This window comes from Microcebus murinus, chromosome 9, assembly GCF_040939455.1.
Source record: "Microcebus murinus isolate Inina chromosome 9, M.murinus_Inina_mat1.0, whole genome shotgun sequence".
Classification (NCBI taxonomy): domain Eukaryota; kingdom Metazoa; phylum Chordata; class Mammalia; order Primates; family Cheirogaleidae; genus Microcebus; species Microcebus murinus.
Window position 1 is genome coordinate 52,942,912 of NC_134112.1, and position 27,423 is coordinate 52,970,334.

General features: G+C 32.9%; 1 non-coding gene across 1 annotated transcript; it reads right to left on the reverse strand.

Moving 5' to 3' along the window:
- Positions 1–22,737: 22,737 nt before the first annotated feature.
- Positions 22,738–22,866, reverse strand: LOC142873214 (small nucleolar RNA SNORA11). Its single transcript, XR_012921255.1, has one exon. It is a non-coding gene; the product is annotated as a small nucleolar RNA SNORA11 (small nucleolar RNA).
- Between the last annotated feature and the right edge of the window lie 4,557 nt (positions 22,867–27,423).

Genomic DNA, 27,423 nt, shown 5'->3' on the forward strand with positions numbered 1-27,423 from the left:
TTTGGTGCTGCCCCTTAATCCTATCCCAGACAACTGCTACACCTGGGGAAGGAGGGAGTGCTTTATCAATCTAGGAATTCTCCACCCCAGGCATAATAAAATTGAGAAAGTGACCTAGAGTAACCTAAGGGTAATTAATATGCCATTAGCTTGAATCTGTATTTCGGGCCACCACTACAGGTGGACTTTCTTAGAGAGGGCAGATGGAATTTTGATGACACCTATTGATTATTTGATAACATCCTACTCCTCCCAAGACTCCGCCTCCTCCAGGCTGGGCTCATAAAAGGAATCATCCCAGAAGCTAGAGGTGTGTGCATGCATTGGTCTGTTTTCTTCACTTGCAGACGCAGACCCTGTGTTATTCTACAATAAAGAGCTGCTCTTGGCTGGCCGGGTTGTCTCATGCCTGTAATCCTAGCTGAGGCTGAGGCAGTAGGATGGTTTGAACTCTGGAGTTCAAGACCAGCCTCTACTTAATGAGCGAAACCCCATCTTTACTAAAAATATAAAGAAATATTAGCCAGGCATGGTGGCGCATGCCTGCAATCCCAGCTACTTGGGAGGCTGAGGCAGAAGGATCACTTGAGCCCAAGAGCTTGAGGTTGCTGTGAGCTAGGCTGACACCAGGGCATTCTAGCCTGGGCAACAGAGTGAGACTCTGTCTCGAAAAAAAAGTAAAACAAACAAAAAAAGAGGTGCTCTTGAGAAACTGCTCCCTGCCTGAGGTTACTCTGTCGTATTGGCCTTGCCGGTGATTTTTCCAAGGAAAGAGTCAGAGGACCAGGATAATAGTGTGGACTTCACACTTTGGTGTGTCTGATCATACTTCAGCCAAGAGCACATGAAGAACCAAGGGCGGGACTCCCACGCTGACATCCTTGCTGCCGAAACCTGGGATTCTGACATTTTTACTCCCAGCTCTTGAGTAAGACTTAAGATTTAGATTTGAATCAAGCCATATAATTTCATCTTTTTGACCATAATGATTAAATTACAGAAGGACATGTGATTTAAATAAAGAACAATCCTTTCTTTGATAAACATGTCCTCTTTATGTTGAATATGAATGAAAAGGGATGTACCTTCACCTTAAGAGTTGTTTGTAGTTATTTTGTAATCATGAAGGGAGAGTCAAAAAATAAAGGGGAATGGTACCTACACAGAGGAAAGAGACCAGAGAGGTGGGACTGGGGTACCGCATTTGAGTCTTTGGTCAAGTTGAACCCAAAACCACCCTTTAATCTGGAAAATCTGGCCGTTGTTGTTTATTTGCCACCACAAGATTTAGAATTATTCACACTGAATTTGAGTCACTATTTCTCAATTCAGGTAGTTCATTAGAATCAAGTAGGAGATTTTTAAAAAATAATGATGTGTAAACCTCACCCAATTCAATTAAATCCATTTCTGAGGTGGTTGCCTGGGCATCAGTGTTTTCCTAAAGCTCCTCAGATGTTTCCAATATGTAGTTTCAGAACTATTGTCATTAATAGAAGTTATAGGTCATCTAAATCGAAGAAAAAAGAAATAGGAAACAAGACAACTGTTTTATAAACTGAGACGGGAATAAAAAAATATAAATTAGTCTTATTTCAATAGAAGGTGTGTTAATAAACCATAAATTAGAATTTCTTACCAAGTTAACTAATGTTCAGACTTTATGGAGGTGATTATTTTCTAAGATATACCTTAAAAGCTATATATGGAATATAATTAAAATAAAATGTACATCTTTGTTCATTTTATAACACTCTAATACTAAATGTACTTAAAAATTTCATCTTTTACAATAGCTTTCATTTTAAATTTTAGGAAATATTTTTAATAGAATATTCCATTTTGATAAATGTATTCATCATATGTATGTTTTTATGATGAAAAGGTGTCTTCAAAATTCTAGCTGAATTTAAATATGGGCTGAGGCAATGTCCTCCAATACTATCTGGTAGGTTGCATTATTGACCCAACTCTTCACATGTACCTGCATCCACGCCCTTTGTTACACAGCTTCCTAATTCTCTTACTAAGGGCAGAGTGTACTTCTTCCCTGAATCTAGGCTTAGTCACCAATAAGACAGCAGCAGTAATAAGGCAAGTAGGGGCTTTGAAAGCACTGAACAGCAGCTCATGCCTTCTCCTATACTTCTATTATTACCTTGAGGAACACATACTCTGGGTAGCCAGCTGGTATGAGGAAGAGGATGAGAGACATGTGGAGCAGAGCCAACTCCCAGCTATGCAGCAAAAGAAGGGCTCCCTCTGCTAAAGATCAGTGAAACTCCAGCTTATAGATGCTCAGACCTGTAAGAATAAAAGGCAGTGACCTTTGCAGGTAGTTTGTTACAATTATAAATTGTGACAACAGCTATAAATTTAGGCTAAAGAGCAAATCATACCTACATTCTCATTTTTTGTTCTGGTAATAAAATGCAATGGTCTTTAAGTTCACAAAGCAAAACTTGACATACAAATACTTTGGGGACTGAATGGCTTAAATAGTCTCTACAGAATTCCTTTAGAGCAAATAACTTTATTTGGAGGAGAGATACTAAGATCAGCATCTCTAATGAAGTATCTCTCTGTTGGGTGACTTATATCAAAGAGTATGAAAAGGGTGGCAATGGGAAAATAAAAACAAAAGCTCATTGTATAACTTTATATAGAAAAAAAACCTAACAATTTAAAAAGATATTTATTCTAGAATTTTTCACTTGTGATTATTTACCAAATACTTGCGTGTTTTAGTTTATTCTTGACCTAATTATTTTTACATGTTTCCAAATATAAAGCCATAACTTTTCACATGCAAAATACTTAATAATTTAAACTATCTCATTGTACTATGTTTGGTTTGAATAGTTCTTATTGTTTTGAGAATTTTAGAAAAAAGATAATATATAACTATTATAAGTTTTATGAAATTCTAATTTATGGTTTGTAAGAGAAGGCCAAAATTTCAAAAATATTTCATAAGATGTTGGGATATACCACTAAGAATATGTCATTTTTAACTTAGTTTAATATTTGTATTTCCAAGAGAAAGAAGTGCTTGCATACTTTCCACAAATCAGGAAATAATTACATTTCAGTGAAAAAAATGTAAGAGGCTATGAATCCTGGAAATTAATATAAAAATAATTTGTCTTATCTGTATATAATTCCCCAAATAGAGGCTTTCAGTAGACAACAAAGTGGATTATTTAAAACACATTGTTTCCGCCTTCATATAAGAGTTCAATTTGAAAAAAAAATAGACACTTTGATAAGAATTGACTAAAAAATAAAGTCATAGTATTTTGAGATTAGATATTTATTTTTAATTTATATAAATTTTATCAAAACACAAGAAATTTTTGATATACAAATGAGAAGTATCTTCATATCATAATTCATATTTCTAATTATACACTTAAAGGAATAATTTTTAAGAAAGCATTATAAATTTTAAAAGTAAATTTTAACATAGTACACGAAAGTAAAAATGCTTAACATAAGATGTATTAATGTTTCTTAATGTTTTTCTCCTGTGAAACTCAAACACTTCTGTTTCTAATTGTGTTTCCTCTTGCATTACTGAAAAGATTCTAGGCAATGCTTTCTTGTAAAGGAAAATAAAATTAGTTTGATGACATAGATATAACCAGGTCCTGGATGCTCAGAATATTAAAAAAAAATTAAAAATAAAGCCAATATCAACCTTTGTATCTGGTACAATTCTTGAAAAATGCCTCATTATCAACTGCCATCCAAATTCATCACTGTTCTTTCTTTCCTTTCTTTCTTTCTTCCTTTCCTTTCCCTTCATTTCCTTTCCTTTCCCTTCTGTTCTCTTCCTTCCTTCCTCTTCCTTTAATCTATTTCTTCTCTCCACCCCCATTCCCCCCCAGCTAGAGCCTCACTATGTAGCCCTGGCTAGAGTGAGGTCCCATCATCATAGCTCACTGAAAGCTCAAACTCCTGAGCTCAAGTAATCCTCCTACCTTAGCCTCCCAGAGTGCTAGGACTACAGGTTTGAGCCACTGTGCCCAGCCCCATCACAGTAAGTTCTGTAGCTCTGTACAAACTAATAGTAAATACAATAGAATATTTCTGGAAGCCTACCATTTTAGTTAAGTCTGAGATGACACTATGAAACAAAATACATTTGTTTTCCTGTAAACAAAGCAAAACTTGAGAGCATAGTATTTTAGGGTATGAGTTCAAGAAAAGACCATTCTTATAGCATTCCTTTTATTGGTGGCCATGTGCTATGTGAAAGAATACCTAAGATTAAGGCAGTGTTTTTCTTTTTTTTGTCTACAAGTAAAAACAGTGAAAAGTCCATTGTAAATATAAGTTATTTTTCCATGATAGGAGCATACAGAATGTATGTGTCAGACTTCCCTCCTGCCAACTGAATGGGTTTTAGTCATCTGTGCCACCTGAATGAAGAATAAGCCCTGAAGAAAAGCTTACCTCAGAAACTGTAAGTAATGGACTTTTTTTTTTTATCAGATATTTGAGTTGTCATCAACAACTGTCACTTTTTATAGGTTAAGAAGGTTTTTGCTTTGGGAGCAAGATAACTTTGACACGTAATTTATATGTCCTTTACTATAAAGTGAAGAAATTGTTTTCTCATCCTTCCATGTATCAATTTACGTAATATTGATGAAATATATTTTAGTTTTCAAATACACTTTACAAGCCACCTATGTAGCATGCTATATTCCAGTATTGGAGGAATAAATTCCTCAGAATATCTTCATGTAGATGTCTTATATTAAAATAAATTTTCTTCCAGCAGATTGGAAGTAGAAATATATAATTCAAATGTCTTTATTGTGGTTCTCTTATGAATAAACTTTAATAACAGTTTGTAAAATTTTAAATATATGTGTTCTTTTCTAATACAAATTATTTTCACTGGACTTATGGCATTTCATTTTTAGAAAACCAAGATATCAGAACAGGTAAAAAAAAATCTCTACATAAGCTAATATTTCTTGTTAGCCAAATATATCAATCCTCTGACACTTCTAAACTTTCATCTTTCTTCCATTTTTTTCTTATGTCTGGGAAATAGCTTCTAATTTTTAAAGACTGTTCTCTTGCGTCACCTTCTCTCTAAGTTTATACTACTCACTAAAGGTAAAATTTACCATTACATTTCTTATGCCTTCATCATCTTTCTTGCGTACTTCAATTATAGTAACCCATTTATTTCTTGTACTTTACTACCTTTCACCCCAAACCTTGAGAGTGGGAACATGTTTAAATTTTTCTTTACAGATCCTAGCAAACAAAATGACAAGTATGTTTGTTCAAGCAATTAACAATTGATAGCACCAGTAATGGAAATGATTAGTTAAGGTAGCTTCTTTTTTTTTTTTTTTTATTTTGGCATATTATGGGGGTACAGATTTTAAGGTTTCAATAAATGCCCATTTCCCCCCCTCCCCCCAAAAGTCTGAGTTTACCAAATGAGGGCCATTGTTGAAGTTCTTTGGGTCCACTGCTACTGAAGCCTGACAATTGACTTAATGTTTCTTTAGTGAGTGGTAACATGTATTTGAAAATAACAAGTAAAGGGAATGTTCATTTTACAATTTAAAATATGTTTACCAACTAGGTAGGTGTTCTATTTTAGTAAACCTATGGAGAGTATAAGCTGGCAAATCTTGCACAGCAGGAGTTATGGAATAGATATTCAGTGCTTAAATGCACAATTGTATTTTTTTCTTCTTCAGCACCAACACTGCTCTAGTTAATCTCTCTGTAAAAGAATTGCATTTAATTACAGAGTATCTGGGCTGGAGGGACAGTACAGAAATCCTTTCCTTAGAACTATTTCCCCTCCTTTCCGTAATGCTCTAACTGATCCACAATGGCTGCCCCTGGAGTTTCAGGAGAACATTAATTTAGTGAGATCCAAACACTAAACTGTGGTTACTGATCATGTCTTAAGTAGCAATAAGATGAATTTCTCTAATTAAACAAACTAAAGAATAGAGCTAAATTGTTTAGAAGACTTTTCAAAGGCAGAGAATAGCAATATGATATACATATATTTTATTATACATTTTATATTTATGTGTATATACTACACAATGATATGATTTACTGTGATAAATATAACATTTTACATTTATAATATTTGTGTGTGTATAATATAAATTGTCTTTCATAAAGATATGTACCTCTGGTGCTTTTTTCCCCCCAATTAAAACAATTAATAGCCCTCTTTCATACTTCTTCACAGAATTCTGTAATATACCAAGATGATGTGATTTAGTTCTTATTAATTTCCTTCTCAGTGCATTCCTACTGTGCTTTCTCAGCAGCTTTCTTCTGCTTCATTTCCCAAACAATTCTGCAAAATCGGTATGCAGGCAGTAAAATCAATTGGTCTTGAAATGGTTCTTCTAGTACAGTGTTTAGGTTTGTTTTTTTTTTTTCCTCCCTGGGATAGAAGTCTGATAGTGATTACTAAAGCTTCCACATAAAAGTAAAGACAGTCTTTTAGGAAAAGAATATCATATTTCAAGCCCTGTGATTTGTAAAAATATATGAATGGATATATGTATAGTCATATGATTGCTTTGCAAAAGTCTTCCAAAAAGTAACAGTAACAAAAATCAGCCCTAATAATAATAAAAAAGGTTAGCTAATCATTTTTTAACTGGCCCAGCCAGAATATTATTAATGAAATGCTATTAACTATATAAACTATTGTACCAACACAGTGTAATTTAATCTATTCCAAATAATGAAATTTATATTTTAAAAATGTATATTTTGAGGGTATAAAGAATGTTTCCAACATAAAAATAGAAGTCATTATGCATATTTTTTAAAAAAACAAAACTATGCATATGTTTTGGATATTCATGAAGAAATAATTGCACCCTAATGTTACTGAATATTGTTCTTATTCGAATATATGTAATATTTGCATTCATTTTTCCTTTCTGTGGGTGACACTTCATTACTGTAAGTCTGCACCTTTTTATTCCTTGCCTCATAATTCAGATTCTTGGCACATGATATTGAATTTTATGGCTAAAACTAAAGTAAATCATGCACAGCTGTCTCTGTTTTAGGTGTTCTTTATATTTGTTCTGTTAGTGTTACTATTGCATAACTCAGTATTACAGAATCACTTGTGTCTACAATTTTGTACTAATTATGCTAATTTAAAATCACTTTTCAATTCGTGGTCACTTTCATGAATGTTCTCCAAATAGGGCTGAAAATTTTATTCAAATCTTAGTTCAAAAACCACAGTGGTATTAATAGCAATATACTCTAAAAGTACCTTTGTCTGGGGATCAACAGACTATAGCTCTTGGGCCAAATCCAGCTCACAACCTGTTTTGGTACATTTTCTGAGCCAAGAAAGGTTTTTAGGTTTATAAATGGTTGTTTAAAGAAAGTAGAAGAAAAAGAAGGTGACAGAGACTGCAAATACATACTGTCTCATCCTTTACAATAGAATTTTGCCAACTCCTGTTTTTAGGTTATCCCACCATAAATATTCCCTGCTTTTAAAGTACCTTGTTCACAGTAGTGATTCAACAAGATAAATTGGATACTCATATTATTCACCGTAGTATTTTGTTAATTTTCATTTTATTTTATAAAATTATAACATAAAAAATACATCACTGTAAAAGGCAATAAGAATAATTGTTGGAGTAACATCTTTATTTGTATGAATTGTCTGATTAAAAATTAAAGACATTATCATTTCTATTACAAGCCTGGAAAAATTATTTTTAAGAAATGATGCGTGAACATTTTTAAGGTACATCCTCAAATATGAGTGAACAATTACATAGCACATTAAAAACTTGAGTAAATTATCTGACATATAGGTTTTTCAATGAGATCAATCATATTATAAAAATCATTGTGATATAACCACTATTTTGTAAGATATGTAAGAAAATGTTCATTTAGATAACTGCAAAAATAAGTGATAGACTAAATTTGTTTTCAAATATGTTTATCAAAAGCTGTATATTTGAATTTAGTAATTTCTAGCCCAAAGAAGCATGGGATGTAACTAATTACTATATTAAAATATTTTTATTATTTAGTGTCAGAAGTAGATTGAGAACTTAAATTTACAGAATTCCTTACATCCACTTCAGGAAATTACCTCCTCTATATCTCTCTGACTTTCTTTTATAGGCTGATTACAGTATCTCTTTAAAAAAAGTCCTCTCAATTTTTTTTTTAAATAAGATACAGGGTCTTGCTCACGATGTCACTCTGGCTGGCTTGCTCACTGTAGTTTCAAACTCCTGTGCTCAAGCTATCCTCCTGCCTCAGCCTCCTAAGTAGCTAGGACTACGGGGATGAGCCACTGCAGCTCTTCTGGCATTATTTTAAGGTACACCAAAACACTAGGAAACAAGTGGTGTCGTTAGCCTCTTTCTACAGGTCAAAAATTGGAAGACCTTATTCAAGGTCATACAAGTATCAACCCAAAGTCTGAACCTTTAATACTGGACATTGGATCCTGTATGTACAATGATTATACCTAGCTTTCCACTTACCCATCGTGTTATCCTGGCACGTGGGACACTGCCTATAGTTCTGGGCTATGTTTGAAGAGCCCAACAAATGCAAGAGTTGGGGGAGAGGGAGAGGGAGGCAGAGTGCTTAACAGGGAAACCATAATTGTATCATAACTATCTTGTATATTTAAGCATAAATATAAAAATCATACATATTAATTATAAAGTTATAAATAGCTGTACAATTGTATACATTTGAGAAAAAAAATGTAGTGACTGACCTAACATTAACAACATACACTACTAACTAAATGTCCTTGAAATCTGTAATATGCAGCCTACTGCTTGCCGCTGCTGGGCCTAGACAAAGTTGCTGGATTGTTTTCACCAGTTAGTCTCAAATTGCACTTAGAATCACCTGAGGTGCTTTAGAATCACTAATGCTTGAATCCCACACTCAGAGATTCTGATTTAATTAGTCTAGGATGGGGCCTAAGCAACAAGATTTCCAAAAACTCCTCAGGTGATGCTAATGTTCCTTGAGTTCTGGGAACAACTTATGTTAACTACTTGCTGATGGACATATCCCTTACCTGCTCACATACTCAAAAAGCCGTTGATACTCAAGAGATTTGATCTGCCACAGATGAGGGTAAGGGGTTAGAGGACAAGGTTTGACATTATACCTTTGAGGTTCCCTAGAGTGTTTTTCAAAGTATGGTTCCTCAACCCACGTTAGCATTACCTGGGAACTAGTGAGGCATGCAAATCCTCAGACTCAATTCAGACTTGCTGAATAAGAAACTTTAGGGATGGGGTCCAGTAATCTTTAGTTTAACAAGCCCTCAAAGTGATTCTAACTCTACTAAAGTTGAGAGCTTCTATAAGACCAAAGAACCCAATTAGGGGTTTATACCTTTTGCCTGTTTTTTAGTTGTGAATTTAAAACAAAACAAAAAACTATGCTGCCTTTTAAAAAAATATAACTTAGATTTTGAAGGACTATATAATTTATGTTTCATACTACATGCCAGTTTCTGCAGACTCACTTCATGGTAAGGTTTTGATGTATTTATTTTACCATTCATATTACTAAGGGATGTTTGTGTACCTATACATATACTGAATATATAATATGTCATATCAAATATATAAAATTCATTTATACCATAAATTATGGTATAATTTCTTTCAAATATGTTTTGGCTTTGCTGGTATAAATATTTCAAATATTAGGCTTTTATTTTGTAACCTGAATTTATATGGGATAAACATCTGGTACAATCTTAGTATCTAAAAATCAATAGAGAGAGGCAGAGTTTTAAATATGCCTGTAAGTATGCATATAAATAAGGTAAGGATATCTATAACTTATATATGCATATATATGGATATTACAGAGTGTGTTATCTAAATATATTACATATTGTTTTGATTTATATGAAATGTTATTTTTATTGGCATGTAACAGCATATCATAAATTTTATATTGATCTATACGTTGTCATTTTGATGCATTGCTGGAGGCAGAATATTTTGAGTTTGGCTCTAGAGTTCTCCAGATCCTAGTCTATAACTAGGATTGTTCATACTTATTAACTGTGATTTGTGAGCAATTGTTTAAATACTGAAGATTTTAGTAATATTTTGTTTCTTTATAGTCCAGTTTCTTCCTGTATGAAACACACAGTATATATTTCATAGTGACGTGAAGTTAATAATGAGATGATGCATGTAAGACCCTTAAATTAGTGGCCATGAGACAGCACTGAATAGATAGTAGATATTTTTTATTTCTATTATGTTCAAATATTTATTTATACAACATCAATATTTTTTTTAAGAATATAGACTTTTAGAGGTTACAAAAAAATAATGGATTTTGCTTTTTAAATAGATATTTTCCACATTTATATTAAAATTTTTGTGGGGAAAGGTCTCCAGACTAAAGAACTACTATGAGTGTTAATAAAGGGATCTACATAATACTCTATTGTTCATTGTAAGTGCACTGGAACCTTGATAAAATATGACCTGCTATAGCATGAAATTTAGCATAATCCTATTGATTGGTGCTTGTTACCAAAGGAACCAGAAGGTTCTTGTTAAACTATTTTATCTTTATCTCAGTTGCTTGGCAAAGACCCAAAGAATCATGTTTTAATGAAGTCCATCTTTGGGAGAAAAGTGGAGCAAAATATAATGCTTCACTTTTACAGAACTCTTAAAAGTATTTATGCTAAATAAATGGAGTATAGACATTGATAGGGAGGCATCCTATGTCTGGGAGGAAAGAAGAAAAAAATTCAGATTATTATAAAAACAAAAATGTGGAGGTTTTGTTTTGAAAGTATTGGGCATCTAAAATAATAGATAAAAAATTATTGAAGTTTGAATTTAAAGCAGCTTATTGTTTTTATGACTATATTTATAAGATGATATAGATATCTTATTTCATAATTTAAATATTCAAATAGTTTAGAACTCTATTTTATGCTGAAACTTCTATTTTTTGTTGGTGGTGGTGGTGGTGGTTTTTGTTTTTTGGTTTTTTTTTTGAGACAGAGTCTCACTCTGTTGCCTCAACTAGAGTGCTGAAGTGTTAGCCTAGCTCATAGCAACCTCAAATTCCTAGGCTCAAGCAATCCTTCTGCCTCAGCCTCCTGAGTAGCTGGGACTACAGGCAGGCACCACCATGCCCAGCTATTTTTTTCTATAAATTTTTAGTTGGTCAATTAATTTATTTCTATTTTTAGTAGAGACAGGGTCTCGCTCTTGCTCAGGCTGGTTTTGAACTCATGAGCTTGAGCTATCCTTCTGCCTCGGCCTCCTAGAGTGCTAGGATTACAGGAGTAGGCCACCACGCCTGGCCAAAACTTCTATTTTTTTAATAATTCTCTTTTGAATATTTGTTTTGGTTACATTGCACAATTATAGAATGTAAACTATATGCAATTAGATGCCATGTTTTATATTCTTTGTACTTCTGATGCTAGCATAATTCTTGTCATAAAGCAGATACTCAGTAAATGTTTTCTGAATCAGTAGAAAGTTTAGCATTTTTCATGCACTGATGATCTATCACTGCATCCACAATTGAATATACCTACCGTGTTTCCCCGAAAATAAGACAGGGTCTTATATTTGTTTTTCCTTAAGAAGACACCCCAGGGCTTATTTTCAGGGGATGTGTTATTTTTTTAAAGTATGGTACAACAATCTACATTTATTCAAATATAGTTAAGTCATCTTCCTCTGGAACATTATCATAACTCTCCAAACCCCAAATTCAATCCTGAATTTCTTGTGACTCTATTTCCTTTAGAACCATTGGCCCCAATCTCTCATGTTGAGCAATAGATCTGTCATAGGGCAGATGAGAAGGGCTGCTCATGTTTTTTAAACTCAGCTATGAAATGCATGGGTTGTGCAGATATGCTGTGTAGCCACACCCATCATTAGATCTTATGTTCAGGGTAGGGCTTATATTGCCCAAATGCTTAGAAATCCTACTAGGGCTTATTTTATGGATAGGTCTTATTTTGGGGGAAACACGGTATGTCGCTTTTCTTTGAGGAAATAGTAATTCCCAGTCCTATTGTTTACTTCTGTGTGTAGGGATATCCATTAAGATAACCCTCCTGATCTCCTCTACCCTCACTATGCCTTCATAGAAGCCAAGAAGTGACATAAGTGACAGGTGACTCTCGGAGTAGTAAATGGGCTTGCTTTGTCATACTCATTTCATATTGGGATCCATCTTTCCGTGTACAATGGGAGCTCAGGTCTGGGCCTAGCTATGTGGTAAGCTTGGGAGTAAGATGCCTGCAGGGTGATACCTGTGGTTCTGCAGCTCTGCCTGTAACTGTATGGATGATTCTGCCTAATTAGAGATGAGGACGTAAGCACCTAAGGATTATGATGTTCCACATATAAGTTACATATATTTGCTCCATCAGTGCTGTAAAGCTGGTATTTTTATTTCCATTTTTTCCTGTTCCTATCTGCCTTTATTGTTTCAGAACTTAGGAAAAAGTGAGGTGTTTTATATATATATATGATTCTCTTGAACTATAACAGATTTATATACATATATAACTTTTAAGTTGCAAATGTCACTGACACAAAGGTGTGGAGAGTATGCTGAAAATTAACATTCACTTCACTGAAGCTCACGTCAGCATACCCAGACTACTGTTTCTCATTTGAGATCTCTTAAAATAAGGCCTGTAGAAATGTCATGGTGCCAAAAAATATTGCAGATGTGGTATTCACATTCTGGCTGAAAATCTCAGAGTACCCCTAATTTTCCATGGATATTCACCAGATTTTTTAATAACTGGCAAGTGGACAAAAAATATTTATATCCCTAGTTCCACTGTTATGTTGTTGTTTGGTAAGTACCATCATCCCACATAATAGTAGACTATTTTGTCTTCTTCAAATATTTCCCTTCTGCATATTTCCCAGCCACAAATCTTCCTAAATACACTTATGAATTGGCTGAAATATTCTTTCTTCCTCATGTATCTGCCATTTATGTACCACTATCACTGGATTAGAAGCTAAAAAAATCTAAAAATACTATGTGGAACATATTTTTTTATGTTCCATGTTTGTCAGCAGCTCAACTTCTTACCTCACATAAAGTTATTGATTTTATAGCACTGTATTTTTTGCATGACTAGCAACTTTGCCTTCATATCTTCAGAAAACATGATGAAATAGGAAAACATATACAGGATCATTCTTTCTTGGTTGATACCCTGTCCAAGATGTGGTTTTATTACTCAAACATCAAATGCAAAGACATAAAATCTGGGATGGGTTTTATCATGAAATAAAAGATATAAAATTATCTTTCTTATTTGATCCTTGTAAATCACATCTCAGACCTAAAAGTCTTTATCCTATTATTCTTCTTCCCTAAACTACTCCCCCTTATAACTGACTGGACAAAATCCCCTAAAGCACAGTTGCCTCTTAAAGTTTAACGTCTCTCAGAAGAGGTTATGTGCATGCCACATGGTAGGCACTCAACAAACATTTGTTGAATGAATTAGTTAATTAATCAAATAAATAATTAATTGTAATGGTTAAAGGGAAAGGAATTAAATTGAAAGCATTGCTTTCCTAGTTCAGAGTCAACTAACTCCAGGTGTAGTTTTAATCTCTGTAAATATCAGTTTCCTTCTCTGAATTTTGGGAATAATATCTTTTCAGAGTTGTTATAAGGATGAAAGTTAAAGCCTGGTATATGTATGTAATCAATTAGAAGTAGCTCGCATTATTAATAAAACTTTGTGCATTACTAACAATTAAATGTTATACTTAATAAATTAATAAATTACTTCATCAATTAAATCATTGATGATTCATAAAGAATATGAATCATCGATGGTTAATCATTGATTGTTGATGGTTTATAGTTATTATTGATAATGACTAAAATATTAGAGATAAGACCACTTATGGAAAAAAGTTAAAACACCAATGAATTATATCAATGAGTTATAAGAAAGGGTTGGGGGGAATAGGGGATAAAGATACCAATATCACATCCATGACGTTTTCCAGACTCTCCTTACTTTAATTTTCCTACATTTTTTTTTTTGTGTGTGTGTGTATGTGAGAATCATTTACCCAGAAAACGTATCTGCATAGGATCTGGGCCTGAGACATTTAGACTCCCCACCTCATGACATAAAGTCATGTTATAATTCTGATGACCAGTTTATAGGGCATGGTATTCTTTTACTACATGTAGCTTTCCACTGTTTCTTGAATAAAGGTGTAAGAAAGGCTCAGAGGGATTATGTGTTTGTTCTAGTGGCAAAGAAAAGGTAAGGGGTTGTACGTATCACATTTTAGGCCCATTAGGGACATTGGAGGTTTTTGTCTTCTTGCTCTGAAACCTAACCTATGAAATATCATGAATAACATGGCTTCTGTGGGGAAATGCCTTTTAAATTCCAAACATATAACTTTCAAAGAAATTTTAGAAACATTCTTCTTCACAATCACAGATGACCTATATTTCAAAGGTTTCAAATGTCTCGGTATACAAACTACATCCACTTTGTTGCTTTCTGTTCATCTTCAATTCTTGAAACATGATAATTTCTAAGGGGACAGCTTTGATTTGGAGATTGCTGGGCACACCTTTACCTATTTTTTTTTTCTGTGCATTTTTCCCACGCATCTTTTCCTTTAATGTGTTCCTCAACGTCATTATCACAGTTCTCATATCAATGTTTAAAAGCCTACTTTTGAAAAACATAATACCTTTGTTCATCACTGATTTGTATTTGGCTTTGTAGAAAAATAAACTTAAGAGAAACTTTACTGAAACATGAATACTAACCAACAACAGGCATCATATTTGAGTGAGTGTAACTTTGCACCACTTCTGAGAGGTTTAGATTGTTGAATTCCCTAGCTACTGCTTCAGGCCCTCGGTGACACTCTGAAATAGAATAAGTCCATTGCCACCTTCCTTCTTTTTTCTTTAAAATGGATAATATTACTGTGTCTTTTTGTGAAAACTTCTAGGTTTCTGAGATGAATGACAATAACAGCAAAGAAGAAAGGCATTGCTTTGTGATCAAAATGAAAATAGACAAATTTTTACTGAGTAATGAATAGCTTTATCTCTGGAAAGACTGAAGTAGAATGTTTTTCTTGAATACCATGGGATTTAATCTCAAATAATATCAGAATCTAAAAAGGGATCAAATACTGTCTTAATTTCAAGCCTATTGAAGTTTTGTTCTCAGTATATTCATGGTTAGGATAAGATAAGAATTTATAGCCACTTAAGCCTGTTTGAACTTTATAGAGTGTGACCTATTTGTGAGGTGGTATATAAACAAGTTATATATCCTCATAGCAAAGCACAGGATAAATAATAAGAGCTACATTTTGAGTACTAAGTGCTTATAAAATAATCAGTCTCTCCATGAATGCAGCATTTAATTGTAAAATAATGTTAATGAAATTAACTATATCATTGAGTTAAATATTCTTATAAGCTTGATCATTTTATTTAAAAATTTTTTTATTTCATCATATTATGGGGGTATAAATGTTTAGGTTATATATATTGCCTTTGCCCCATCTGAGTCAGAGCTTCAAGCATGTCCATCCCCCAGATGGTGTGCACTACACCCATTAGGTGTGAATATATCCATCCTCTTCTCCTCCCTCCCATCTGTTCAGCACCCAATGAGTGTTATTACTATAGGTGCATTTAAGTGTTGATCAGTTAATACCAATATGATGGTGAGTACATATGGTGCTTGTTTTTCCATTCTTGTGATACTTCACTTAAGTAGAATGAGTTCTAGCTCTATCTAGGACAATACAAGAGGTGCTAGATCACCGTTGTTTTTTGTGGCTGAGTAAACTTCATGATATATATACCACATTTTATTAATGTGTTATTAATGTGTTTACTCATGTATTGATGGGTACTTGGGTTGTTTCCACATCTTTGTAATTGTGAATTGTGCTGCTATAAACATTCTAGTGCAGGTGTCTTTTTTATAGGATGTCTTTTGTTCCTTTGGGTAGATGCCCAGTAATGGGATTGCTGGTTCAAATGGTGGTTCTACTTGTAGCTCTTTGAGGTATTTCTATAATCATTTTATTTTTAATGTTGAAATCTTCCCAATGCATACTGAATAGAGAATAACTGATAGACCATCTTATATCAGGCAAGATTGAACACAAGTTAATATTTTTCACAATTCCCACAAATTGTTCTCAAAATTTTTTATTTTGAGAAGCTTAGAACTACAGAGAAGTTGAAAAATAGTCTGTATCTTTACTTGAATTCACCTGTTTTAACATTTTGCCACATTTGCTTTATCATACAACACACACACACTCACACACGCACACATGTTTCTATTTAGGTCTATAAATACTTCACATTACTTTTTGCAATGTCAGGAAAGGGACAATGTTAATTTTGCCATATGGGAATTGGGGTTTTTTTAGTAAGATTTTTGGGAAAAATATGTTTACTCAATTGTATTACTTTGACACTCATATCAAAAACAAATTGACCATATATCAGTTGGTTCATTTGTAGTCTTTCTGATTTGCTTCATTTATCAACATATGTATTCTTATGCCAATACCACACTGTCTTAATTACTGTAGGCTTATAATAAATCTGGAAATCAAGTACAGTTAGTCCTTTAATTTTTTCAAAGATGTTTTGGCTGCTCTAAGTCTTTTGTTTTTCTGTATATATTTTAGATTTTATTTTTTCAATTTCTATAAACATGCTGAGATTATATTTGGAATCACGTAGAATCTATAAATCAGTAGGGGAAAAATCAGTAACTTAATACTATTTAGTCTTCTAGCTTAATACTATTTATTCTTCACGGACAATTGTATAACTAATTATTTAGGCTATCTGTAATTTTTCTACATTTATTTTGTTTTTATAGTATGTCTTATAGATATTTTGTCATATTTATCTTTATGATTTGTATTTTAATTATATAATAGAATTATTTTTAAATTTAATTTTCAAATTTTAATTATAATATTAGGTTAGGAATTCTAATTTCATAATACAATTTATGTTTGCATATTAATCTTGTATCCTGCAATGATACTAAATTCATGTAATTTTAGTAGCTTTTTGTCGATCACTAAAGGTTTACTATGTAAAAACTTGTGTCATCTCTGAAAAGCCAATTTCACTTTTTTTCCTAATCTTTATGCCAAATATATATTTTTTGTTCTCATGTTTTTGTGCCTTATATTTATGTTTTTTCTCATCTTATTGTGCCTGCTAGGAAAGCAGAAAAATGTTGAATGTGTGATGAGAGTAGAATATTTACCACGTTTCAGATCATAGGCAAAAAGCCTTTAGTTATTCACCATTAACTATGAAAGCAGATGAAGATTTTTCATAGAAATGCCTTTTATCAGATAAAGGAAGTTCCCTTTTTTTCCTAGTATTCTGAGTTTTTGTTATGTCTTCATTGTGAATCCTGACCTTCAGCATGGGAAGTTTTCATAGGCATACATAATGCTTTGGGGTCTGAATTATACTTTATCTAATAAGATTTTTATCTTTAATTTTGCTTTCTTTTTCAGTAATGTGCTAAGTCTATTCATATTTACGATTACAATTTAAGCTTATTTTATTTTATCCTAATTTTGGATTTTTTAAAAATTTGCAGTATTCCTTTTTGTATATTTCCTTAGCTTCTCCTAGTGTTTTGTTGTTGTTGAAGTTAGATGCTGAAATCAAAACCACAACAAAATATCACCTTGCACTTATTAGGATGGCTATTATTACAAAAAGAAAAGTTAGTAACTATTGGTAAGAATGTGGAGAACAGCAAAATCTCATTCACTATTGGTGGATATGTAAACTTGTATAGCCATTATGAAAAACAATATTGAGGTCCCTTAAAAAATCAAAATAGAACTGCTATATGATCCACCAATCTTATTTCTGAGTATGTACCTGAAAGGTTATGAAATCAATATCTCAAGAGATATCTGCACTCCCATGTTCATTGTAGCATTATTTACAATAGCCAATACATGGAAACAATGTAAATATCCATCAATGGTAAATGAATAAATAACATGTGGTATATGTATGTGTATATGTGGCATTTGTATATGTATACATACACAGTAGAATATTATTCAGCCATAAAAGTGAAGAAAATCCTGCAACCTAGAGGGCATTATGCTAAATGATATAAGTCAGAGAAATTCAAATACTATATGATCTCACTTCTATGTGGAATCTAAAAGGGTCAAACTCTTAGAAACGGTGGAACAGTGGTTGTCAGGGGCTGGTGAGTTGGGGTAAATGAGGAGATGTTGGTCAAAGGGTACACACTTTTAATTACAAGGTGATACAGTTTTGTGGATCTAATCTACACCATGGGAATACAGTTAATAATACTGTATTGTGTGCTCGAAACTTGCTAAGACAGTGGATCTTAAATGTTCTTACCACATATGAAAAGGTCACTATGTGAGGTGACGCATGTGTTAACTAACTTGATTGTGGTAATAATTCCACAATACATAAGTGTATCAAGTCATCACATTGTACACCTTAAATATATATATAATATTTTCAATTATACCTCAGTAAAGCCAAATAATAGATTCAGAGAAGGCAGGGATGAATAAAACAGAATTTCTACTTTTGCAAGGGAAATAATAATCAGCAACTAGAAATTACAATATGGCTAAAGTAAGTACTTCATAGTGCAAAGTGTCATGGGAATACACAGGGTGTGAATCAATCCTGACTCAGATTATCAGCATCTATATTTACCATCAATCAATTTTTCAATCTTAAAATCAGGAAAAAATATCAAGTGTGTTTTAGACTAGTTAAGAAATTTAAAAATATAGACCTTTTCAGGAGAGAAATAGTTTGTCTTGCATCATCAAAGTTTGTTACACACCTGCTGACAAGAGATTTCTTCAGAGGTAATCAATTGATGACACCTCGATTAAGAAATCCTTGGGAATGAAACTTATTTTATAGAAATCTTGTGTTAAAGAAACCAAGATATACTTTAATCCAGTAATGCTGAAATATCAGTGCGTAACTTCTCTTTTTCCAAACAGTTGAACTGTCACACATGTATGTCTCAATGTACACTTGATTTTCTCTATAACTACATCATTTCTGAATGCAATAGAGAATCTGACTTCATGCTGAGTCAGGATATAGGTTTTCTTTTCTTGCAAGTAACACATCAAGAAAGTAACTGTTAGCTATTTTAGATGATACTTTATCCCTATTTCCCTGGATGAGTCTTGGTTTATCCATGCTGTCCTGCCCATTTGCCTAAAAGTACCTTGGTTTGAAACATATAAGGTCATCATTGTTATTACACTTGAGAATTGAATGGTTGGTCCTTTATATTTCATGTGATTTTTTTTCAATGAAAAACATCAAAAATATTTTAGCTTTTAAGGTTTTACTTCTAAAAGACTTGGTGTCCATGATAAATGAATTTTAGACATCAATAAGGGGATGGAAGATGTCAGGGTTGGAGGTTCAGTAAGCTATGGCTCCTCAGTTTTCCAGGAGCCTGTTTACTGAAGCTGTTAGGGAAAAATAAAAATCCGTGCCCCTTCTTCAATTTGTTTACCTTATCCTGGCACAATTCCCAAGTTAAATCTTCCCATTAGTATATTGTCTTTATCTTCTCTATCACTTTCCTGCATAGATTACAATTGTCATTGGCTGCTCTTTATATCTATTAAAGACTTTCAAATAAAATATTAATACATGGCAAGAAACTATTTTATCTCTCCTTACCTCTGGAATATAAGCTCAAGAGGAAAGAAATTTTGTTTTATTAACTAAAATATCCATAGCATACAGAACAGTGCCTGGCTGAAACATATTTGTTGGTGCATGGAGAGGCATTTCTTAATTGTTCATAATGTGTTCAGCCATATGCCAAAAGTAAAGGGCACAGACAACATTAGGCCTAGTCCTATTCACTGGAATTCTTGTGGATGACTGAAGAGGTAATGATATAAAGCTGGATTTTGTACTAAGAGTTATTTTGGGTGTTAAATAGACTAGTAGTGCCACAGAAGATCAAAGGAAAGAAATGTCAACAGGGCTAGAATCAGGGAAATTATGGAAAGTGTTGGTCTTGACCTTGATGTTCTAGATAAATGTATTCACACATGCAGAGAGAAGAAAAAGAATACACACCGATTGAAGGGAAAAATCAGCTAATTCTTTCAGATGGGAAAGCACAGGAAGTGTTTGAGACAATGAAAAGTCTCAAAGTGGGTAAAACAGAATGCAATATGAAAAATCATCCATTTTGGTAGTTTTCCTCAGTTTAATAGGAAGCTAGCTTTACCCAAACATAAGGGCAATAAAAAAGTAGCAATATATTTTGTGATGAATAAATTGATAGATAATATTATTCTTGTATAGTATTACAAATAGTTTTATGTTCTACATTCCAGTCTGCAGCTTTATTCATTTTTCTTAGTCCTTTGCTTATACCTTCTAGTGATGAACACAAGTGGCCTCCAAACTTCCTGCAGATACAAACAATGTCTCAGTAACCATTTTTTTGTACCTGTCACTTTTTATGGATTCTGTAAGAATTTTCTGGGATATAGATTCAGACGTAAAGCCATTGGGTCATAGGTCATACCCCATACTTAATTTTACCCAGAGCTGCTAGAAATAGAGGGCTTTCCAGACTGGCTCTTCTGTTCAGACTGCCACCCACAGTACACAATAGTATCCATCTCTTCACATTCTTTCTTACAGTATTTCCTATGTCTTTGAATTTTTGCCTTTCTGATGAGTTTAAATTCGTATCTCATTATTTGAAGTAAATAATGTATTTTAAGGGAAATATATTTTTATTATGAAAAACTATTATCACATTTAACTACTCTTTAATTTACTAGCACACATACATTAGTTTTTCTCAGTCATTGGTAGTTTGAACAAAAAATTAAATGTAAATGTTTTAGCTATGAAGGTACTGTGGTAGAATTGGAAATGTCTCATATCAGGAGAGACAAACTACTTTAATTGAGCTAAGAAAAAGAGGCAATTTGATGTATCACTTTTTGTATAAACAGTGACATATAGAGCTGCCATTAGAATTACCTAATATGTGAATAAGTTAAAGGTTATCATGTGTTGCAGATTTAATGGATTGCAATAGAATTATAGCAAATGACCCTTGCAGGTTCTTTAAACTTGATCGATCACAACGTAATTGTTAAGGCGGAATAGCAATTAATTTTCATTAAGGAGGGAGGTCATTTATACTTGTTTTTAGGGAAAAGGGCTATAAGAGATGTAATACTTTTCTATAATTAAAAACCTTCATTTAATTTCCTGATTTCATATGGCAAGACAAACTATTGTGAAGTTTTCGGCCTCTCTCCATGGAAAATTCATGTAATGACATACAAGTAAGAAAGTAAAAACAACTGTGTGTGTGTGTGTGTGTATGATGAGTACCAGAAATACAGCCTATACAAAAAATATTTTAGGGTTAAAGGAAGATTGAGTTGACACAAACATTTGTTAGATTGGCTTCACTCACAGGTTAACATACCTGTATATATTTTACATTTTTCAACTCATTTTTTACTTTTAAAATATATTATTACATTTCTGGACTTCTTAAGAATAGAATAATTTTTTAAAAAGCACTTAAATTTTTAAAATTGATATCAATGTTTGGGAATTCAATATCGTCACTATCATATATCTATTTAATGAGAAACAAAAAATTACATACTTTCTTCAAACCTATCTTCATTCCCTAGACTAGTAGCTGTCAAAGTATAGTGAGTTTAAAATATAGAAAAGCTAGTTAGGATGAAGTTTTCATTGAGCTAAGACTCCAGCCCTAAGATAATTATCCACCATGTTTGGGTCAGGGCTTAGGACTACATTTTAAACTTGCATGGCAGCTGATTCTATGGAAAATTTCAATGAAATTTCAATGAATTTTCTATGGAAAATTTTAATGAAATTTTCATTGAGTTAGGACTCCAGCCTTAGGATAATTATCCATCATGTTTGGGTCAGGGGTTAGGACTACATTTTAAACTTGCATGGCAGCTGATTCTGTGGATGTTTCTGGATGCTTCGCTGCCCTAGATTTTGTCATATATATTTTTGTGTGTAAATAAACAAAAATCTATTGTGGACATGTTTTGTAATCTGCATTTTATCATTTAAGCATGTATTGTGATTCTTTCCATGCCAATTAATATACTTCTATAATTCTCTGTGGCAATATACATTTCCAATATATAAATATATAATATTTTAATAGATTTTTGGTTGTTGATAAATTAGATCAATCTGTAGGCATAAGGATTATATAATCATACTTTCCTGAAACTAATGGATTTTTAAAGGATCAATTATAACAAATAAGTTAAAAGATCCTATACTAAAATGAATATATGTAATAATAAATCACCATTATTTTCTTTAGAAGCTTAGATGATTTTCTGTCTTAAAAGTACTTGATAAATAGTACTTGAATTTTTGGTATAAAAAAGCAAAACACTCTTGTAATTTTTATTTTTATTTTTTTTTTAATTTTCTAATACTTTATCAGGCAATTTTTCAAACATACAGTATAGTTGAAAGAATTATACAGTGATCACCCATACACCAACCACCTAGATTCTATAACTTCTTTTCTTCTTCACATGTAGGGCATTTGTTCATAGGGAGGCCACAAGTTTTGTGTCCCTCATTACAGTGACCAGAGATTCCTGTTGGGTGTGCTGTAAACAGAAGAGCCATTCTTCAGGCCCCCTGCTCTGAGCACACCCCACTCTTGCAATTTTTAAATATGTTAAAATGAAAAAGGAATGTATTATTAAATACATCCCAAACCTTAAGCTTTCCTTGGTTCTTCATTTTACTCTCTCCAGGGAGTTAGTTGTAAATTGCTTTGTTACCTCTCTTCTTCTACCATTCAGAGGAGCTAGAGAAGCAACCTTCTTTATTTTTTATTAATGAAATATATTTAAAGATTAGAAGGAAAAGTTAACTTTTGCTCATCCTTTTTCTTTTATAACTTTATGCCTATGTTACTATACCTTTATGATTATAAAACATCTTTATGATGTCAACCATAATGATCACTTTAAAAATGAATGAACAAAAAGCATAAATATTTAATAACTGACATTGTTAAAAGTTTTCATGAGTCAAGGAATTTCTAAAGTTTGTTCTAACGTTTTTATTTCCTGAATGCTGGCTATGTGACTTCAGAAAAAGTATAGTGATTACAATTAAATGTGAATCTGAATCGGAATCTGTGATAACAAATCTGGAATGTTTAACTATGGAGTTAGTTTGCACAGTACATTCATATGAAAAATTTCCTACTGGAAAAATATACAAAACTCTACAACCAAGTTGAAAAATACCATTGTAAACCAATATCTAATGATAAGTTTGAATAATTTTGAAGTATATTAAGATAATTTATCAGTATTTGCTATAGTGGATAATTTATGAAAATTAAAATTAAAGTTATGGGTATGTATTTTAGAAATGCACTTATTTTTGCCTTATGAGTAAAAATGATGTGTTTTATCATACATCTATAAGGCTATATATAAATTATGGGAAACTATATGTGAAGAGGAACTCAAACTTTCCTATCACTGAGGCTAATAAATTTCCTAGTCTGGATTTATAGTAAAATTCTATCCTTTTGACAACTAATCTATGATAGAAAGTATATATTTCCAATTATTCAGTTTCTAGTTATTTCAAACTATTCAATAAATCATTAAAATTTTTTGACTAATGTAATGAATTTATTTAATGTTAAATTATTAATTTAATAAAAATCATTTGTCATATAAAGTATCATAAAAGGGAGATTATGTACCATGCCTATTGGTTTACATACATCCCCCTGCCAATTCTGTGGCTATAAATGTGTTGAAGGTAGCGAACTAGCCTTATATATCTATTAATATTTTGCATCACTGGTGCCTTAAGTGGCATTTGGTTCCTGCTAGTTATCCAAAAATTGTTTATTGAAATAAAGCTTAAGAATGCTTCTAAAGCATATACTAAACATTGTTATTGTGGTTAGAATCTATATTGACTTTCAATAAAACCTGAGAACATAACATGAAAATGCATATTATAGAAGGTGTTTTATGTTACAAGAGGAACTAATGACTTCCAGGTACATAGATTCCTGGTCATGTAACTTGCTTTAGAAATAGAATTTAGAACACTTAGACAGATGAAATGATAGAGTGCTCTTACATAATATCCTTTTAGATATTAATTCTTTGAATTGGAGTTTAACAGAGTCCTGACAGCAAGCAGTACAAGGTTAAACTCAGTGATGAAAACATCAAGTGCATATTATTGGCCATAATGCTTGGAGATAATCCATATGCCTTGAATATGAGAACGTGAAAGCAAAGCTAAGAATTAGTAAAGAAAGTAAAGGAGCAGTGAAAGCGATTACAAGGATTTTTATTTGGGAGAGGGTAGTGGGTAGAACTAAAATTATATTTGTGAAAGAACTTCAGATTTACCTCTGGCACTAAAATAATTTTGCCTAACTCCAGTGAGTATAACAAAAGAGCATAGAAATAATTTCTGTTATAGCTGAAAGCATGATGGAGCCTCAGGAATTTAGGTTCATCAATTGATGAGTCAAAGTAAAGATGCAGAAATCTAACAGGATGGAATTTTCTTAGCAGCCATTTCTATTTCACAAAAAAGAAAGGAAAAGATAAAGGAAGGAAAGGGAGCAAGGCAGGGAAGGAAGGAAGGAAGAAAAAGAAACTGACCAAAGTCAAGCAGGCACTAAGGATTCAAATATTGGTGGAATATCAGGGAAAGATTCTAGGTCTACAGGAAAAGGGGTGCTAATGCAATAGGTGGTAAAATGGAAAAAAAATGTAAACAGAAACCCAATCCTAGGGATTGAACAAATGTAGAATGTATCCAAAGTCTGTTTAAGGACTGTGCAATCATCCAGGACTCACTGAATTCCAAAGAAAATTGGGGTGGAGACATTATAGACATCATGGTAGGGGCAGGTTAATGCCAACAAGTTGGAGGCAATTTTAATACATTTTACTTCTGTCAGAGACTATAGGAGAAATTGGGAGGCCTTGAGCCTATAGGTCGGGCACTAAAGGATGTAAGCTGAAGAAGCCAGAGTAAAAAAAGTCAAGATAAACAAACAAACAAAAAAACACATTGTCAATTTTACATTGAAAAATTCAAGAAATATTTCTGGCTGATAACAGTGGCTCATGCCTGTAATCCTAGCACTCTGGGAGGTCGAGGCGGGAGGATTGCTTGATCTTAGGAATTTGAGACCAGCCTCAGCAAGACCTCATCTCTACTAAAAATAGAAAAATTACCTGGCTGTCGTGGTGTGTGCGTGTACTCCCAGCTACTCAGCAGGCTGAGGCAGGAAGATTGCTGGAGCCCAGGAGTTTGAGGTTGCTGTGAGCTAGGCTGATCCCACGGCCTCTACTTAGAACAATGGAGTGAAACTCTGTCTCAAGGAAAAAAATTATATATATATATATATACTTCCCTGTTTTCCCAATTGACTATAAGAGTACATGAATTTCTGTGGTGATCTTAGTGGAGTTACATTCTTCCTGAAGGGCCTGTCAAAATGAAGTCTTTGAAATATACCCCAGATAAGTAGGTAAAGTGGCTTACCATGATATAAATTAGTATTGTCAACTTGAACTCTGATTTTTATTATGGAACAGTTGATATCTTCACTGGAATATTATTTGCCGATTCATAGTAGTAAAATTATGTCAGTGTTATTTAAAGAAGATAATTGACTTCCTTAAAGAATATAATAAATTGAAAAATAAAACAATGGCTTTGGGGGAAAAATGTTTGTAAACATGTAACGGATTACTAAAATATATAGTGTATGAATCTTTACTACCTGTTTCGTGTTAACCTAAGAATTGGAAGCAATAGAAATTGGAAAGTACAATTATCTTTCATTAGAAGAAATAAAACATACTAGAAAGGAGTAAGGTATGAAAGACATCTAAAGCAAAGGAAGGAATGAGGAGGGGGAAAAAGACATGAACCTGCTACTGCATGAGTGAGGGAAGAGTGTTTTTTTAAAGTTAAAAAAATATTGAGATAAATTTAAGAAATACAGAAGAATAAGAAAGATGGACTTAGAAACAAAGGATTTTATGGATTTCCACTATAAGCTATTACTTGCATTCCTTTTGACATTCAATAGAATCTAAAAGAGATTTATAATACTGTTAACTTGCTCTTGGCCACTAAAATGAAATAAGGCAGAGACTTTTTCTCATTGGGCACACTTTATCAATCTGGTAACATTTGTTATTTTTTCCACTTGCAGGGCTGTAGTATATTTATCCTGATTATATAAACATTTATGAAGATATTTTTATATACAGTCATCTGTCACTTAATGATGGGGATATGTTCTGAGAAATGCATCCATTAGGAGATTTCATTGTTCAAACTTCATAGAGCATACTTAAATAAATTTAGATGGTATAGCCCACTACGCACCTAGGCTATATGGTATACATGGTATAGCCTATTGCATTGTTCCCAGGCCACAAACCTGTACCGCATGTTACTGTACTGAATACTGCAGGCAATTGTAACACAAGAGTGAGTGAGTGTGTATCTAAACATAGCTAAACAGAGAAAAGCTGCAGTAAAAATATAATAGTATAATCTTATGTGAAAACCATTGTGCACATAGTCTGTCCTTGACTGAAAGAAACTCCTTACACAGTACATGATTGTATAAAGATCAAAGCAAGTGTACAATAGCACACTCCTGTTTTACACCTCTGGAAATTGAATTAGAAGCAGTTAGGAAATGATTCTTTTTCTGATTTTAATGTTTTCAAAATGCTTAGATTTTGAAGAAGAACTAAATTAAAATTAATCTAACTGAGCAGACTCAGATTCAGGAAATTGGATCAATTATGAACAACGTGATCAATTAACCTGTCATTAAAAATAAATCAGTTCTAGTTTTAATTCAAAAATATAAAAAGCTTGGAAGTGGTCAGTCCTATCCTTGTAACGATAAAAAGCTGAACAAACTGAAAATTAGTGATTTTTCTTGGACCTCTCAGAAGTGTTTGCAGAGCAAACTGCCACTCCAAAATCTGAAGAGACAGGTTAATACAGAGTCACAGCCAGAGTCTGCTTACTTGAAACAGAAACCGCTCGAGCTACCATTGGGTAGGAACATTGAAACTGCAGTTTCAATGATTTCCTAGAAGCTGAGAGTCAATAAGGTTGACAATGAGAAACATCCGGAACTGTAGTCTGAAGGTGGGAAACATACTTTTGTGGATTTCACCT